The sequence below is a fragment of the Anarhichas minor genome, unplaced genomic scaffold (assembly GCF_050575085.1).
Source record: "Anarhichas minor isolate MPS153535 unplaced genomic scaffold, ASM5057508v1 ptg000037l, whole genome shotgun sequence".
In the NCBI taxonomy this organism is placed as follows: domain Eukaryota; kingdom Metazoa; phylum Chordata; class Actinopteri; order Perciformes; family Anarhichadidae; genus Anarhichas; species Anarhichas minor.
Genome location: NW_027466483.1, coordinates 3,248,714 through 3,266,450, shown reverse-complemented (window position 1 = coordinate 3,266,450; position 17,737 = coordinate 3,248,714).

The following is a 17,737-nucleotide window of genomic DNA, read 5'->3' as shown; positions in this document are numbered from 1 at the left end:
GCAGCGAGCACGTCTGTGGTGACGGGGCAGCGGAGCCCACAGTGTGCTGCAGAGGAACAGCTTTGTCTGCAGGACGACTGACAAACCTCCGTGTCCACTAAAGCTCGCTGTCATCCCTCACATTCCCGCAGCCTCCGTGCACAGCCAGTTAAAGGGCTGGTTCGTCTGAATGTTACAGTGAAAGAGCTGCTACAGCTACTGTTCTATACACAGAAATGATCAACGATGCTTCACAGCCCCGTTTTTGTTGCATTAGTGCCAGGATGGACGTGTCGGTCCCTCACCACCTTGGTCCAGTTCAACCACTAGCAAAATAACCGTGGCATTCCCGTTATGGGGTCAAATTTCCCTCTGACAAACAATACAGCCAATAACAATATCGTGTGGAGGATGGATTCTGCTGTAGATATTCAATGTGCCAAAAGAATCATTGGAATATTTGTTGGTGACCTGGAGTTAGTGCATTAATAATCAATGTGATCATGTTTAGTTGTTACGGAACTTAAGCTACGGACGTAACGTCATGTGACTCAGTGACGTATGGCGTCGCTTGACGGAACGTTGTCAGTAAATATAGCTCAACTTTTGGTTTCACGTGGGACATGAACGCCGGTCCCCTGAGTAAAAGTCCTATGTTTGTTTCCTGTAGTGCTGCCTTGAGGACAAACTTTACATTTATAGCCCCACTGCTGGTAGGGCAAGGTGTGTGTGTGTGGGACAAGAAATTGGGCTGAGTTATTTTGGGGACTTGTTTGACATGGCCTCATTTGCAAGACAAATTCTTGAGGCATGAACATAAATAATAATAAATAAACATGCCCACTGAATACCTTTCCATCCTTTACCTCCTAATCTCTTGCAGGTATCTATTGGAGCTCACGTCGGGTGAGACGTGGAGAGAACCTGGACAGGTCTCCAGTCTATCACACACACAGCCAACGTAGCGTCTCCAGTTAGCCCAACAAGTCTTAGGACTATGAGAGGAAACCACAGCGACCTATGTTTAAAGAACTTACTTGCAAACTCCATCCAGATGGCCGATCTGGATTCAAACCTGTGCCTCATACTGTTTAACTGAATGGTGGAGCTTTGTATTGAGAATTAGTTGCCAAGTAAGTTTTCACATACAAGGAATTGTGTTTTGGTGCAAAAAAAAAAAAAAAGGTGAGAAAGCAATTAGGCCTTCTGTAAAAGTCAATTAAACCACCGATACGTTGAATGTCAATGTTTCTGAACCAAAAATACATTTGATGAATATGATTCATATCAGCCTCGTATCACACTTACAGAAATGTAACCATGCCACGTGGTTAGCGTTGTGAAATAATTGGTTAGGTTTAGGCAACAAAACTGCTCGTAGCAACACAACATAACAGCGTAACATAACAATGTACCTAACTTAGTAACCACTCGTCCACAACCATTTGCACCCCCCCTCGGTGGACTTTCTTTCCTGTCATACTCACTATTGTAACACGTAACTTTCGCCTTACGTTGCTCGCTGCCAAAACATCAACATTCAACGTATCCGTGGTTTGCAGAAACATACCATATTTGTTTGCTGGCGACTGGACTGGAAGAACACATCGCAGAGACAAACAGCTGCAACACTGAACCACCGATCTGCTGTCCCCACTGGTTTATAGCTCCCAAGACCTAATGTTAGCAGAACGAAACAATACGGGCAAGAAATAGTGCACATTACTATACAGCACAAGCTGTGGTATTATACATTTGAATTGATAAAGGGGAAAAAAAGCATGATTAAAAACAAACATCTGGAAAAATGCAGCAATTAGACAGTTATGGATGGCTATAGCTATCTATTCCAAGTACACCAAATATATTCACGAACAACGTAGTATTTTCTTTTCTAATTTCATGCTCAGTTTAACTTGCACCTCCAAACAGACAGTTTAAGAAGATACAATTGGTTGAGGAATAAGTCGAGAGTATTGCTTTGATTTGTGGGTGAAATTGAGAAACGAGTGGGGCGAAACAATTTGTCCCAGAAGCCCTCCTCATCATCGTCAGCCACAGTACAGCAGGTTACTGATGTTAACTGCCATCTCCGCTCTGGAGGTGTGTGTCTGGTTTAAGTGAGGGACTGGATTTATCCGAACGCAAGGCTTCAGTTTCCATAGCGATGCGGAGGTTTTTATAGATCCCAGTACTCCCTTCAACAACAGTTTGACATGTTCTGCGGTAATTTGGTTTCTCACACACACACACTCACAGAGCAAAAGCTCCTGGATGATAGGTTGGACTAAATTTTAACTCACCACCCTCTGTTTTGATGGTACAACACAGACTTCATCTGCCTTTTAAAAAGAGGAAGATAAAACATCAGGGGTGTGCTGGTATAAAAATGACCATTGGATAAACCTGCTCAGATAAAAGTATAAAAGTATTTGGTCAATAAACTACCGAAATTACAAGGTACTTCGTGTTTTCATGTTGATTTGGCAGGCAGGGACCTATAGCACCTCCTAGAGGGCATCAGCTGGAAGAGGTGGTGGGCCGGGTAAGAGGGGTCGACATTATTTTGTGGCTCTTTTGATTGTGCGTTTGGGATACAGTGATTCAACTGATGGGAGGGGGGAGACAATAATCTTAATTATTTATTGACTACGCGCTGCAGTTTCTGTGCATGCGACTGTCCATGCTGCCGTACCAAACTGTCATGGATAAGGAGAGTACGCTCTCAGTGATGGCTGTATAAAGGGAAGGAGGCCGGTCTTTGCTGGGCTTTTTTTTGGTGAAGTCAGAGTCAGGTCTCAAGTCTTGTGTCAAGAGTCAGTCAGGTCTCAAGTCTTTGGTCAAGAGCCAGAGTCGGGTCTCAAGTCTTTGGTCAAGAGTCAGAGTCAGGTCTCAAGTCATTGGTCAAGAGTCAGTCAGGTCTCAATTATTGTGTCGAGAGTCAGTCAGGTCTCAAGTCTTGTGTCAAGAGTCAGGTCTCAAGTCTTGTCAAGAGTCAGGTCTCAAGTCTTTGGTCAAGAGTCAGAGTCAGGTCTCAAGTCTTTGGTCAGGAGTCAGAGTCGGGTCTCAAGTCTTTGGTCAAGAGTCAGTCAGGTCTCAAGTCTTGTGTCAAGAGTCAGAGTCAGGTCTCAAGTCTTGTGTCAAGAGTCAGAGTCAGGTCTCAAGTCTTTGGTCAAGAGTCAGAATTAGGTCTCAAGTCTTTGGTCATGAGTCAGAGTCAGGTCTCAAGTCTTGTGTCAAGAGTCAGTCAGGTCTCAAGTCTTGTGTCAAGAGTCAGAGTCAGGTCTCAAGTCTTGTGTCAAGAGTCAGAGTCAGGTCTCAAGTCTTTGGTCAAGAGTCAGTCAGGTCTCAAGTATTGTGGCAAGAGTCAGAGTCAGGTCTCAAGTCTTGTGTCAAGAGTCAGAGTCAGGTCTCAAGTCTTTGGTCAAGAGTCAGAATTAGGTCTCAAGTCTTTGGTCATGAGTCAGAGTCAGGTCTCAAGTCTTGTGTCAAGAGTCAGGTCTCAAGTCTTGTGTCAAGAGTCAGTCAGGTCTCAAGTCTTTGGTCAAGAGTCAGTCAGGTCTCAAGTCTTTGGTCAAGAGTCAGGTCTCAAGTCTTGTCAAGAGTCAGTCAGGTCTCAAGTCTTTGGTCAAGAGTCAGTCAGGTCTCAAGTCTTGTGTCAAGAGTCAGAGTCAGGTCTCAAGTCTTGTGTCAAGAGTCAAAGTCAGGTCTCAAGTCTTGTGTCAGGAGTCAGAGTCAGGTCTCAAGTCTTTGGTCAAGAGTCAGTCAGGTCTCAAGTCATGTGTCAAGAGTCAGAGTCAGGTCTCAAGTCATGTGTCAAGAGTCAGAGTCAGGTCTCAAGTCTTGTGTCAAGAGTCAGTCAGGTCTCAAGTCTTTGGTCAAGAGTCAGAGTCAGGTCTCAAGTATTTGGTCAAGAGTCAGAGTCAGGTCTCAAGTATTTGGTCAAGAGTCAGAGTCAGGTCTCAAATCTTGTCAAGAGTCAGAGTCAGGTCTCAAGTCTTTGGTCAAGAGTCAGAGTCAGGTCTCAAGTCTTTGGTTAAGAGTCAGAGTCAGGTCTCAAGTCTTGTCAAGAGTCAGAGTCAGGTCTCAAGTCTTTGGTCAAGAGTCAGGTCTCAAGTCTTATGTCAAGAGTCAGTCGGGTCTCAAGTCTTGTGTCAAGAGTCAGAGTCAGGTCTCAAGTCTTGTGTCAAGAGTCAGAGTCAGGTCTCAAGTCTTTGGTCAAGAGTCAGAATTAGGTCTCAAGTCTTTGGTCATGAGTCAGAGTCAGGTCTCAAGTCTTGTGTCAAGAGTCAGGTCTCAAGTCTTTGGTCAAGAGTCAGAGTCAGGTCTCAAGTCTTTGGTCAAGAGTCAGAGTCGGGTCTCAAGTCTTGTGTCAAGAGTCAGTCAGGTCTCAATTCTTGTGTCGAGAGTCAGTCAGGTCTCAAGTCTTGTGTCAAGAGTCAGGTCTCAAGTCTTGTGTCAAGAGTCAGAGTCGGGTCTCAAATCTTGTGTCAAGAGTCAGAGTAAGGTCTCAAGTCTTGTGTCAAGAGTCAGGTCTCAAGTCTTGTGTCAAGAGTCAGTCAGGTCTCAAGTCTTTGGTCAAGAGTCAGTCAGGTCTCAAGTCTTTGGTCAAGAGTCAGGTCTCAAGTCTTGTCAAGAGTCAGTCAGGTCTCAAGTCTTTGGTCAAGAGTCAGTCAGGTCTCAAGTCTTATGTCAAGAGTCAGAGTCAGGTCTCAAGTCTTGTGTCAAGAGTCAAAGTCAGGTCTCAAGTCTTGTGTCAGGAGTCAGAGTCAGGTCTCAAGTCTTTGGTCAAGAGTCAGTCAGGTCTCAAGTCATGTGTCAAGAGTCAGAGTCAGGTCTCAAGTCATGTGTCAAGAGTCAGAGTCAGGTCTCAAGTCTTGTGTCAAGAGTCAGTCAGGTCTCAAGTCTTTGGTCAAGAGTCAGAGTCAGGTCTCAAGTATTTGGTCAAGAGTCAGAGTCAGGTCTCAAGTATTTGGTCAAGAGTCAGAGTCAGGTCTCAAATCTTTGGTCAAGAGTCAGAGTCAGGTCTCAAGTCTTTGGTTAAGAGTCAGAGTCAGGTCTCAAGTCTTGTCAAGAGTCAGAGTCAGGTCTCAAGTCTTTGGTCAAGAGTCAGGTCTCAAGTCGTATGTCAAGAGTCAGTCGGGTCTCAAGTCTTGTGTCAAGAGTCAGAGTCAGGTCTCAAGTCTTGTGTCAAGAGTCAGAGTCAGGTCTCAAGTCTTGTGTCAAGAGTCAGAGTCAGGTCTCAAGTCTTTGGTCAAGAGTCAGAATTAGGTCTCAAGTCTTTGGTCATGAGTCAGAGTCAGGTCTCAAGTCTTGTGTCAAGAGTCAGGTCTCATGTCTTTGGTCAAGAGTCAGAGTCAGTTCTCAAGTCTTTGGTCAAGACTCAGAGTCAGGTCTCAAGTCTTTGGTCAAGACTCAGAGTCAGGTCTCAAGTCTTGTGTCAAGAGTCAGAGTCAGGTCTCAAGTATTTGGTTAAGAGTCAGAGTCGGGTCTCAAGTCTTTGGTCAGGAGTCAGAGTCAGGTCTCAAGTCTTGTGTCAAGAGTCAGAGTCAGATCTCAAGTCTTGTGTCAAGAGTCAGAGTCAGGTCTCAAGTCTTTGGTCAGGAGTCAGAGTTGGGTCTCAAGTCTTTGGTCAAGAGTCAGTCAGGTCTCAATTATTGTGTCGAGAGTCAGTCAGGTCTCAAGTCTTGTGTCAAGAGTCAGGTCTCAAGTCTTGTGTCAAGAGTCAGTCGGGTCTCAAGTCTTGTGTCAAGAGTCAGTCGGGTCTCAAGTCTTGTATCAAGAGTCAGTCAGGTCTCAAGTATTGTGTCAAGAGTCAGAGTCAGGTCTGAAGTCTGGTCAAGAGTCAGAGTAAGGTCTCAAGTATTGTTTCAAGAGTCAGAGTCATGTCTCAAGTATTGTGTCAAGAGTCAGAGTCAGGTCTCAAGTCTTGTGTCAAGAGTCAAAGTCAGGTCTCAAGTCTTGTGTCAGGAGTCAGAGTCAGGTCTCAAGTCTTTGGTCAAGAGTCAGTCAGGTCTCAAGTCATGTGTCAAGAGTCAGAGTCAGGTCTCAAGTCATGTGTCAAGAGTCAGAGTCAGGTCTCAAGTCTTGTGTCAAGAGTCAGTCAGGTCTCAAGTCTTTGGTCAAGAGTCAGAGTCAGGTCTCAAGTATTTGGTCAAGAGTCAGAGTCAGGTCTCAAGTATTTGGTCAAGAGTCAGAGTCAGGTCTCAAATCTTGTCAAGAGTCAGAGTCAGGTCTCAAGTCTTTGGTCAAGAGTCAGAGTCAGGTCTCAAGTCTTTGGTTAAGAGTCAGAGTCAGGTCTCAAGTCTTGTCAAGAGTCAGAGTCAGGTCTCAAGTCTTTGGTCAAGAGTCAGGTCTCAAATCTTATGTCAAGAGTCAGTCGGGTCTCAAGTCTTGTGTCAAGAGTCAGAGTCAGGTCTCAAGTCTTGTGTCAAGAGTCAGAGTCAGGTCTCAAGTCTTGTGTCAAGAGTCAGTCAGGTCTCAAGTCTTTGGTCAAGAGTCAGAGTCAGATCTCAAGTCTTGTGTCAAGAGTCAGAGTCAGGTCTCAAGTCTTGTGTCAAGAGTCAGAATTAGGTCTCAAGTCTTTGGTCATGAGTCAGAGTCAGGTCTCAAATCTTGTCAAGAGTCAGAGTCAGGTCTCAAGTCTTTGGTCAAGAGTCAGAGTCAGGTCTCAAATCTTGTCAAGAGTCAGAGTCAGGTCTCAAGTCTTTGGTCAAGAGTCAGAGTCAGGTCTCAAGTCTTGTCAAGAGTCAGAGTCAGGTCTCAAGTCTTTGGTCAAGAGTCAGGTCTCAAGTCTTATGTCAAGAGTCAGTCGGGTCTCAAGTCTTGTGTCAAGAGTCAGGTCTCAAGTCTTGTGTCAAGAGTCAGAGTCAGGTCTCAAGTCTTGTGTCAAGAGTCAGTCAGGTCTCAAGTCTTTGGTCAAGAGTCAGAGTCAGATCTCAAGTCTTGTGTCAAGAGTCAGAGTCAGGTCTCAAGTCTTGTGTCAAGAGTCAGAATTAGGTCTCAAGTCTTTGGTCATGAGTCAGAGTCAGGTCTCAAGTCTTGTGTCAAGAGTCAGGTCTCAAGTCTTTGGTCAAGAGTCAGAGTCAGGTCTCAAGTCTTGTGTCAAGAGTCAGTCGGGTCTCAAGTCTTGTGTCAAGAGTCAGTCAGGTCTCAAGTCTTATGTCAAGAGTCAGTCAGGTCTCAAGTCTTTGGTCAAGAGTCAGAGTCAGGTCTCAAGTCTTGTGTCAAGAGTCAGAGTCAGGTCTCAAGTCTTGTGTCAAGAGTCAAAGTCAGGTCTCAAGTCTTGTGTCAAGCGTCAGTCAGGTCTCAAGTCTTTCGTCAAGAGTCAGAGTCAGGTCTCAAGTATTTGGTCAAGAGTCAGAGTCAGGTCTCAAGTATTTGGTCAAGAGTCAGATTCAGGTCTCAAATCTTGTCAAGAGTCAGAGTCAGGTCTCAAGTCTTTGGTCAAGAGTCAGAGTCAGGTCTCAAGTCTTTGGTCAAGAGTCAGAGTCAGGTCTCAAGTCTTGTCAAGAGTCAGAGTCAGGTCTCAAGTCTTTGGTCAAGAGTCAGTCAGGTCTCAAGTCTTGTGTCAAGAGTCAGTCAGGTCTCAAGTCTTGTGTCAAGAGTCAGGTCTCAAGTCTTGTGTCAAGAGTCAGTCGGGTCTCAAGTCTTGTGTCAAGAGTCAGAGTCAGGTCTCAAGTCTTGTGTCAAGAGTCAGAGTCAGGTCTCAAGTCTTGTGTCGAGAGTCAGTCAGGTCTCAAGTCTTTGGTCAAGAGTCAGAGTCAGATCTCAAGTCTTGTGTCAAGAGTCAGAGTCAGGTCTCAAGTCTTGTGTCAAGAGTCAGAGTCAGGTCTCAAGTCTTTGGTCAAGAGTCAGAATTAGGTCTCAAGTCTTTGGTCATGAGTCAGTGTCAGGTCTCAAGTCTTTGGTCATGAGTCAGTGTCAGGTCTCAAGTCTTGTGTCAAGAGTCAGGTCTCAAGTCTTTGGTCAAGAGTCAGAGTCAGGTCTCAAGTCTTGTGTCAAGAGTCAGTCGGGTCTCAAGTCTTGTGTCAAGAGTCAGTCAGGTCTCAAGTCTTGTGTCAAGAGTCAGAGTCAGGTTTCAAGTCTTTGGTCAAGAGTCAGAGTCAGGTCTCAAGTCTTGTGTCAAGAGTCAGTCAGGTCTCAAGTCTTGTGTCAAGAGTCAAAGTCAGGTCTCAAGTCTTGTGTCAAGAGTCAGAGTCAGGTCTCAAGTATTTGGTCAAGACTCAGAGTCAGGTCTCAAGTCTTGTGTCAAGAGTCAGAGTCAGGTCTCAAGTATTTGGTTAAGAGTCAGAGTCGGGTCTCAAGTCTTTGGTCAGGAGTCAGTCAGGTCTCAAGTCTTGTGTCAAGAGTCAGAGTCAGGTCTCAAGTCTTGTGTCAAGAGTCAGAGTCAGGTCTCAAGTCTTGTGTCAAGAGTCAGTCAGGTCTCAAGTCTTTGGTCAAGAGTCAGAGTCAGATCTCAAGTCTTGTGTCAAGAGTCAGAGTCAGGTCTCAAGTCTTGTGTCAAGAGTCAGAATTAGGTCTCAAGTCTTTGGTCATGAGTCAGAGTCAGGTCTCAAATCTTGTCAAGAGTCAGAGTCAGGTCTCAAGTCTTTGGTCAAGAGTCAGAGTCAGGTCTCAAATCTTGTCAAGAGTCAGAGTCAGGTCTCAAGTCTTTGGTCAAGAGTCAGAGTCAGGTCTCAAGTCTTGTCAAGAGTCAGAGTCAGGTCTCAAGTCTTTGGTCAAGAGTCAGGTCTCAAGTCTTATGTCAAGAGTCAGTCGGGTCTCAAGTCTTGTGTCAAGAGTCAGGTCTCAAGTCTTGTGTCAAGAGTCAGAGTCAGGTCTCAAGTCTTGTGTCAAGAGTCAGTCAGGTCTCAAGTCTTTGGTCAAGAGTCAGAGTCAGATCTCAAGTCTTGTGTCAAGAGTCAGAGTCAGGTCTCAAGTCTTGTGTCAAGAGTCAGAATTAGGTCTCAAGTCTTTGGTCATGAGTCAGAGTCAGGTCTCAAGTCTTGTGTCAAGAGTCAGGTCTCAAGTCTTTGGTCAAGAGTCAGAGTCAGGTCTCAAGTCTTGTGTCAAGAGTCAGTCGGGTCTCAAGTCTTGTGTCAAGAGTCAGAGTCAGGTCTCAAGTCTTTGGTCAAGAGTCAGAATTAGGTCTCAAGTCTTTGGTCATGAGTCAGTCAGGTCTCAAGTCTTGTGTCAAGAGTCAGGTCTCATGTCTTTGGTCAAGAGTCAGAGTCAGTTCTCAAGTCTTTGGTCAAGACTCAGAGTCAGGTCTCAAGTCTTTGGTCAAGACTCAGAGTCAGGTCTCAAGTCTTGTGTCAAGAGTCAGAGTCAGGTCTCAAGTATTTGGTTAAGAGTCAGAGTCGGGTCTCAAGTCTTTGGTCAGGAGTCAGAGTCAGGTCTCAAGTCTTGTGTCAAGAGTCAGAGTCAGATCTCAAGTCTTGTGTCAAGAGTCAGAGTCAGGTCTCAAGTCTTGTGTCAAGAGTCAGAGTCAGGTCTCAAGTCTTTGGTCAAGAGTCAGAGTCAGGTCTCAAGTCTTGTGTCAAGAGTCAGAGTCAGGTCTCAAGTCTTGTGTCAAGAGTCAAAGTCAGGTCTCAAGTCTTGTGTCAGGAGTCAGAGTCAGGTCTCAAGTCTTTGGTCAAGAGTCAGTCAGGTCTCAAGTCATGTGTCAAGAGTCAGAGTCAGGTCTCAAGTCTTTGGTCAGGAGTCAGAGTCGGGTCTCAAGTCTTTGGTCAAGAGTCAGTCAGGTCTCAATTATTGTGTCGAGAGTCAGTCAGGTCTCAAGTCTTGTGTCAAGAGTCAGGTCTCAAGTCTTGTGTCAAGAGTCAGTCGGGTCTCAAGTCTTGTGTCAAGAGTCAGTCGGGTCTCAAGTCTTGTATCAAGAGTCAGTCAGGTCTCAAGTATTGTGTCAAGAGTCAGAGTCAGGTCTGAAGTCTGGTCAAGAGTCAGAGTAAGGTCTCAAGTATTGTGTCAAGAGTCAGAGTCAGGTCTCAAGTCTTGTGTCAAGAGTCAAAGTCAGGTCTCAAGTCTTGTGTCAGGAGTCAGAGTCAGGTCTCAAGTCTTTGGTCAAGAGTCAGTCAGGTCTCAAGTCATGTGTCAAGAGTCAGAGTCAGGTCTCAAGTCATGTGTCAAGAGTCAGAGTCAGGTCTCAAGTCTTGTGTCAAGAGTCAGTCAGGTCTCAAGTCTTTGGTCAAGAGTCAGAGTCAGGTCTCAAGTATTTGGTCAAGAGTCAGAGTCAGGTCTCAAGTATTTGGTCAAGAGTCAGAGTCAGGTCTCAAATCTTGTCAAGAGTCAGAGTCAGGTCTCAAGTCTTTGGTCAAGAGTCAGAGTCAGGTCTCAAGTCTTTGGTTAAGAGTCAGAGTCAGGTCTCAAGTCTTGTCAAGAGTCAGAGTCAGGTCTCAAGTCTTTGGTCAAGAGTCAGGTCTCAAATCTTATGTCAAGAGTCAGTCGGGTCTCAAGTCTTGTGTCAAGAGTCAGAGTCAGGTCTCAAGTCTTGTGTCAAGAGTCAGAGTCAGGTCTCAAGTCTTGTGTCAAGAGTCAGTCAGGTCTCAAGTCTTTGGTCAAGAGTCAGAGTCAGATCTCAAGTCTTGTGTCAAGAGTCAGAGTCAGGTCTCAAGTCTTGTGTCAAGAGTCAGAATTAGGTCTCAAGTCTTTGGTCATGAGTCAGAGTCAGGTCTCAAATCTTGTCAAGAGTCAGAGTCAGGTCTCAAGTCTTTGGTCAAGAGTCAGAGTCAGGTCTCAAATCTTGTCAAGAGTCAGAGTCAGGTCTCAAGTCTTTGGTCAAGAGTCAGAGTCAGGTCTCAAGTCTTGTCAAGAGTCAGAGTCAGGTCTCAAGTCTTTGGTCAAGAGTCAGGTCTCAAGTCTTATGTCAAGAGTCAGTCGGGTCTCAAGTCTTGTGTCAAGAGTCAGGTCTCAAGTCTTGTGTCAAGAGTCAGAGTCAGGTCTCAAGTCTTGTGTCAAGAGTCAGTCAGGTCTCAAGTCTTTGGTCAAGAGTCAGAGTCAGATCTCAAGTCTTGTGTCAAGAGTCAGAGTCAGGTCTCAAGTCTTGTGTCAAGAGTCAGAATTAGGTCTCAAGTCTTTGGTCATGAGTCAGAGTCAGGTCTCAAGTCTTGTGTCAAGAGTCAGGTCTCAAGTCTTTGGTCAAGAGTCAGAGTCAGGTCTCAAGTCTTGTGTCAAGAGTCAGTCAGGTCTCAAGTCTTTGGTCAAGAGTCAGAGTCAGGTCTCAAGTATTTGGTCAAGAGTCAGAGTCAGGTCTCAAGTATTTGGTCAAGAGTCAGAGTCAGGTCTCAAATCTTGTCAAGAGTCAGAGTCAGGTCTCAAGTCTTTGGTCAAGAGTCAGAGTCAGGTCTCAAGTCTTTGGTTAAGAGTCAGAGTCAGGTCTCAAGTCTTGTCAAGAGTCAGAGTCAGGTCTCAAGTCTTTGGTCAAGAGTCAGGTCTCAAATCTTATGTCAAGAGTCAGTCGGGTCTCAAGTCTTGTGTCAAGAGTCAGAGTCAGGTCTCAAGTCTTGTGTCAAGAGTCAGAGTCAGGTCTCAAGTCTTGTGTCAAGAGTCAGTCAGGTCTCAAGTCTTTGGTCAAGAGTCAGAGTCAGATCTCAAGTCTTGTGTCAAGAGTCAGAGTCAGGTCTCAAGTCTTGTGTCAAGAGTCAGAATTAGGTCTCAAGTCTTTGGTCATGAGTCAGAGTCAGGTCTCAAATCTTGTCAAGAGTCAGAGTCAGGTCTCAAGTCTTTGGTCAAGAGTCAGAGTCAGGTCTCAAATCTTGTCAAGAGTCAGAGTCAGGTCTCAAGTCTTTGGTCAAGAGTCAGAGTCAGGTCTCAAGTCTTGTCAAGAGTCAGTCAGGTCTCAAGTCTTTGGTCAAGAGTCAGGTCTCAAGTCTTATGTCAAGAGTCAGTCGGGTCTCAAGTCTTGTGTCAAGAGTCAGGTCTCAAGTCTTGTGTCAAGAGTCAGAGTCAGGTCTCAAGTCTTGTGTCAAGAGTCAGTCAGGTCTCAAGTCTTTGGTCAAGAGTCAGAGTCAGATCTCAAGTCTTGTGTCAAGAGTCAGAGTCAGGTCTCAAGTCTTGTGTCAAGAGTCAGAATTAGGTCTCAAGTCTTTGGTCATGAGTCAGAGTCAGGTCTCAAGTCTTGTGTCAAGAGTCAGGTCTCAAGTCTTTGGTCAAGAGTCAGAGTCAGGTCTCAAGTCTTGTGTCAAGAGTCAGTCGGGTCTCAAGTCTTGTGTCAAGAGTCAGTCAGGTCTCAAGTCTTATGTCAAGAGTCAGTCAGGTCTCAAGTCTTTGGTCAAGAGTCAGAGTCAGGTCTCAAGTCTTGTGTCAAGAGTCAGTCAGGTCTCAAGTCTTTGGTCAAGAGTCAGAGTCAGGTCTCAAGTATTTGGTCAAGAGTCAGAGTCAGGTCTCAAGTATTTGGTCAAGAGTCAGAGTCAGGTCTCAAATCTTGTCAAGAGTCAGAGTCAGGTCTCAAGTCTTTGGTCAAGAGTCAGAGTCAGGTCTCAAGTCTTTGGTTAAGAGTCAGAGTCAGGTCTCAAGTCTTGTCAAGAGTCAGAGTCAGGTCTCAAGTCTTTGGTCAAGAGTCAGGTCTCAAATCTTATGTCAAGAGTCAGTCGGGTCTCAAGTCTTGTGTCAAGAGTCAGAGTCAGGTCTCAAGTCTTGTGTCAAGAGTCAGAGTCAGGTCTCAAGTCTTGTGTCAAGAGTCAGTCAGGTCTCAAGTCTTTGGTCAAGAGTCAGAGTCAGATCTCAAGTCTTGTGTCAAGAGTCAGAGTCAGGTCTCAAGTCTTGTGTCAAGAGTCAGAATTAGGTCTCAAGTCTTTGGTCATGAGTCAGAGTCAGGTCTCAAATCTTGTCAAGAGTCAGAGTCAGGTCTCAAGTCTTTGGTCAAGAGTCAGAGTCAGGTCTCAAATCTTGTCAAGAGTCAGAGTCAGGTCTCAAGTCTTTGGTCAAGAGTCAGAGTCAGGTCTCAAGTCTTGTCAAGAGTCAGAGTCAGGTCTCAAGTCTTTGGTCAAGAGTCAGGTCTCAAGTCTTATGTCAAGAGTCAGTCGGGTCTCAAGTCTTGTGTCAAGAGTCAGGTCTCAAGTCTTGTGTCAAGAGTCAGAGTCAGGTCTCAAGTCTTGTGTCAAGAGTCAGTCAGGTCTCAAGTCTTTGGTCAAGAGTCAGAGTCAGATCTCAAGTCTTGTGTCAAGAGTCAGAGTCAGGTCTCAAGTCTTGTGTCAAGAGTCAGAATTAGGTCTCAAGTCTTTGGTCATGAGTCAGAGTCAGGTCTCAAGTCTTGTGTCAAGAGTCAGGTCTCAAGTCTTTGGTCAAGAGTCAGAGTCAGGTCTCAAGTCTTGTGTCAAGAGTCAGTCGGGTCTCAAGTCTTGTGTCAAGAGTCAGTCAGGTCTCAAGTCTTATGTCAAGAGTCAGTCAGGTCTCAAGTCTTTGGTCAAGAGTCAGAGTCAGGTCTCAAGTCTTGTGTCAAGAGTCAGAGTCAGGTCTCAAGTCTTGTGTCAAGAGTCAAAGTCAGGTCTCAAGTCTTGTGTCAAGCGTCAGTCAGGTCTCAAGTCTTTCGTCAAGAGTCAGAGTCAGGTCTCAAGTATTTGGTCAAGAGTCAGAGTCAGGTCTCAAGTATTTGGTCAAGAGTCAGATTCAGGTCTCAAATCTTGTCAAGAGTCAGAGTCAGGTCTCAAGTCTTTGGTCAAGAGTCAGAGTCAGGTCTCAAGTCTTTGGTCAAGAGTCAGAGTCAGGTCTCAAGTCTTGTCAAGAGTCAGAGTCAGGTCTCAAGTCTTTGGTCAAGAGTCAGTCAGGTCTCAAGTCTTGTGTCAAGAGTCAGTCAGGTCTCAAGTCTTGTGTCAAGTGTCAGGTCTCAAGTCTTGTGTCAAGAGTCAGTCGGGTCTCAAGTCTTGTGTCAAGAGTCAGAGTCAGGTCTCAAGTCTTGTGTCAAGAGTCAGAGTCAGGTCTCAAGTCTTGTGTCGAGAGTCAGTCAGGTCTCAAGTCTTTGGTCAAGAGTCAGAGTCAGATCTCAAGTCTTGTGTCAAGAGTCAGAGTCAGGTCTCAAGTCTTGTGTCAAGAGTCAGAGTCAGGTCTCAAGTCTTTGGTCAAGAGTCAGAATTAGGTCTCAAGTCTTTGGTCATGAGTCAGTGTCAGGTCTCAAGTCTTTGGTCATGAGTCAGTGTCAGGTCTCAAGTCTTGTGTCAAGAGTCAGGTCTCAAGTCTTTGGTCAAGAGTCAGAGTCAGGTCTCAAGTCTTGTGTCAAGAGTCAGTCGGGTCTCAAGTCTTGTGTCAAGAGTCAGTCAGGTCTCAAGTCTTGTGTCAAGAGTCAGAGTCAGGTCTCAAGTCTTTGGACAAGAGTCAGAGTCAGGTCTCAAGTCTTGTGTCAAGAGTCAGTCAGGTCTCAAGTCTTGTGTCAAGAGTCAAAGTCAGGTCTCAAGTCTTGTGTCAAGAGTCAGAGTCAGGTCTCAAGTATTTGGTCAAGACTCAGAGTCAGGTCTCAAGTCTTGTGTCAAGAGTCAGAGTCAGGTCTCAAGTATTTGGTTAAGAGTCAGAGTCGGGTCTCAAGTCTTTGGTCAGGAGTCAGTCAGGTCTCAAGTCTTGTGTCAAGAGTCAGAGTCAGGTCTCAAGTCTTGTGTCAAGAGTCAGAGTCAGGTCTCAAGTCTTGTGTCAAGAGTCAGTCAGGTCTCAAGTCTTTGGTCAAGAGTCAGAGTCAGATCTCAAGTCTTGTGTCAAGAGTCAGAGTCAGGTCTCAAGTCTTGTGTCAAGAGTCAGAATTAGGTCTCAAGTCTTTGGTCATGAGTCAGAGTCAGGTCTCAAATCTTGTCAAGAGTCAGAGTCAGGTCTCAAGTCTTTGGTCAAGAGTCAGAGTCAGGTCTCAAATCTTGTCAAGAGTCAGAGTCAGGTCTCAAGTCTTTGGTCAAGAGTCAGAGTCAGGTCTCAAGTCTTGTCAAGAGTCAGAGTCAGGTCTCAAGTCTTTGGTCAAGAGTCAGGTCTCAAGTCTTATGTCAAGAGTCAGTCGGGTCTCAAGTCTTGTGTCAAGAGTCAGGTCTCAAGTCTTGTGTCAAGAGTCAGTCAGGTCTCAAGTCTTGTGTCAAGAGTCAGTCAGGTCTCAAGTCTTTGGTCAAGAGTCAGAGTCAGATCTCAAGTCTTGTGTCAAGAGTCAGAGTCAGGTCTCAAGTCTTGTGTCAAGAGTCAGAATTAGGTCTCAAGTCTTTGGTCATGAGTCAGAGTCAGGTCTCAAGTCTTGTGTCAAGAGTCAGGTCTCAAGTCTTTGGTCAAGAGTCAGAGTCAGGTCTCAAGTCTTGTGTCAAGAGTCAGTCGGGTCTCAAGTCTTGTGTCAAGAGTCAGAGTCAGGTCTCAAGTCTTTGGTCAAGAGTCAGAATTAGGTCTCAAGTCTTTGGTCATGAGTCAGAGTCAGGTCTCAAGTCTTGTGTCAAGAGTCAGGTCTCATGTCTTTGGTCAAGAGTCAGAGTCAGTTCTCAAGTCTTTGGTCAAGACTCAGAGTCAGGTCTCAAGTCTTTGGTCAAGACTCAGAGTCAGGTCTCAAGTCTTGTGTCAAGAGTCAGAGTCAGGTCTCAAGTATTTGGTTAAGAGTCAGAGTCGGGTCTCAAGTCTTTGGTCAGGAGTCAGAGTCAGGTCTCAAGTCTTGTGTCAAGAGTCAGAGTCAGATCTCAAGTCTTGTGTCAAGAGTCAGAGTCAGGTCTCAAGTCTTGTGTCAAGAGTCAGAGTCAGGTCTCAAGTCTTTGGTCAAGAGTCAGAGTCAGGTCTCAAGTCTTGTGTCAAGAGTCAGAGTCAGGTCTCAAGTCTTGTGTCAAGAGTCAAAGTCAGGTCTCAAGTCTTGTGTCAGGAGTCAGAGTCAGGTCTCAAGTCTTTGGTCAAGAGTCAGTCAGGTCTCAAGTCATGTGTCAAGAGTCAGAGTCAGGTCTCAAGTCTTTGGTCAGGAGTCAGAGTCGGGTCTCAAGTCTTTGGTCAAGAGTCAGTCAGGTCTCAATTATTGTGTCGAGAGTCAGTCAGGTCTCAAGTCTTGTGTCAAGAGTCAGGTCTCAAGTCTTGTGTCAAGAGTCAGTCGGGTCTCAAGTCTTGTGTCAAGAGTCAGTCGGGTCTCAAGTCTTGTATCAAGAGTCAGTCAGGTCTCAAGTATTGTGTCAAGAGTCAGAGTCAGGTCTGAAGTCTGGTCAAGAGTCAGAGTAAGGTCTCAAGTATTGTTTCAAGAGTCAGAGTCATGTCTCAAGTATTGTGTCAAGAGTCAGAGTCAGGTCTCAAGTCTTGTGTCAAGAGTCAAAGTCAGGTCTCAAGTCTTGTGTCAGGAGTCAGAGTCAGGTCTCAAGTCTTTGGTCAAGAGTCAGTCAGGTCTCAAGTCATGTGTCAAGAGTCAGAGTCAGGTCTCAAGTCATGTGTCAAGAGTCAGAGTCAGGTCTCAAGTCTTGTGTCAAGAGTCAGTCAGGTCTCAAGTCTTTGGGCAAGAGTCAGAGTCAGGTCTCAAGTATTTGGTCAAGAGTCAGAGTCAGGTCTCAAGTATTTGGTCAAGAGTCAGAGTCAGGTCTCAAATCTTGTCAAGAGTCAGAGTCAGGTCTCAAGTCTTTGGTCAAGAGTCAGAGTCAGGTCTCAAGTCTTTGGTTAAGAGTCAGAGTCAGGTCTCAAGTCTTGTCAAGAGTCAGAGTCAGGTCTCAAGTCTTTGGTCAAGAGTCAGAGTCAGGTCTCAAGTCTTTGGTTAAGAGTCAGAGTCAGGTCTCAAGTCTTGTCAAGAGTCAGAGTCAGGTCTCAAGTCTTTGGTCAAGAGTCAGGTCTCAAATCTTATGTCAAGAGTCAGTCGGGTCTCAAGTCTTGTGTCAAGAGTCAGAGTCAGGTCTCAAGTCTTGTGTCAAGAGTCAGAGTCAGGTCTCAAGTCTTGTGTCAAGAGTCAGTCAGGTCTCAAGTCTTTGGTCAAGAGTCAGAGTCAGATCTCAAGTCTTGTGTCAAGAGTCAGAGTCAGGTCTCAAGTCTTGTGTCAAGAGTCAGAATTAGGTCTCAAGTCTTTGGTCATGAGTCAGAGTCAGGTCTCAAATCTTGTCAAGAGTCAGAGTCAGGTCTCAAGTCTTTGGTCAAGAGTCAGAGTCAGGTCTCAAATCTTGTCAAGAGTCAGAGTCAGGTCTCAAGTCTTTGGTCAAGAGTCAGAGTCAGGTCTCAAGTCTTGTCAAGAGTCAGAGTCAGGTCTCAAGTCTTTGGTCAAGAGTCAGGTCTCAAGTCTTATGTCAAGAGTCAGTCGGGTCTCAAGTCTTGTGTCAAGAGTCAGGTCTCAAGTCTTGTGTCAAGAGTCAGAGTCAGGTCTCAAGTCTTGTGTCAAGAGTCAGTCAGGTCTCAAGTCTTTGGTCAAGAGTCAGAGTCAGATCTCAAGTCTTGTGTCAAGAGTCAGAGTCAGGTCTCAAGTCTTGTGTCAAGAGTCAGAATTAGGTCTCAAGTCTTTGGTCATGAGTCAGAGTCAGGTCTCAAGTCTTGTGTCAAGAGTCAGGTCTCAAGTCTTTGGTCAAGAGTCAGAGTCAGGTCTCAAGTCTTGTGTCAAGAGTCAGTCGGGTCTCAAGTCTTGTGTCAAGAGTCAGTCAGGTCTCAAGTCTTATGTCAAGAGTCAGTCAGGTCTCAAGTCTTTGGTCAAGAGTCAGAGTCAGGTCTCAAGTCTTGTGTCAAGAGTCAGAGTCAGGTCTCAAGTCTTGTGTCAAGAGTCAAAGTCAGGTCTCAAGTCTTGTGTCAAGCGTCAGTCAGGTCTCAAGTCTTTCGTCAAGAGTCAGAGTCAGGTCTCAAGTATTTGGTCAAGAGTCAGAGTCAGGTCTCAAGTATTTGGTCAAGAGTCAGA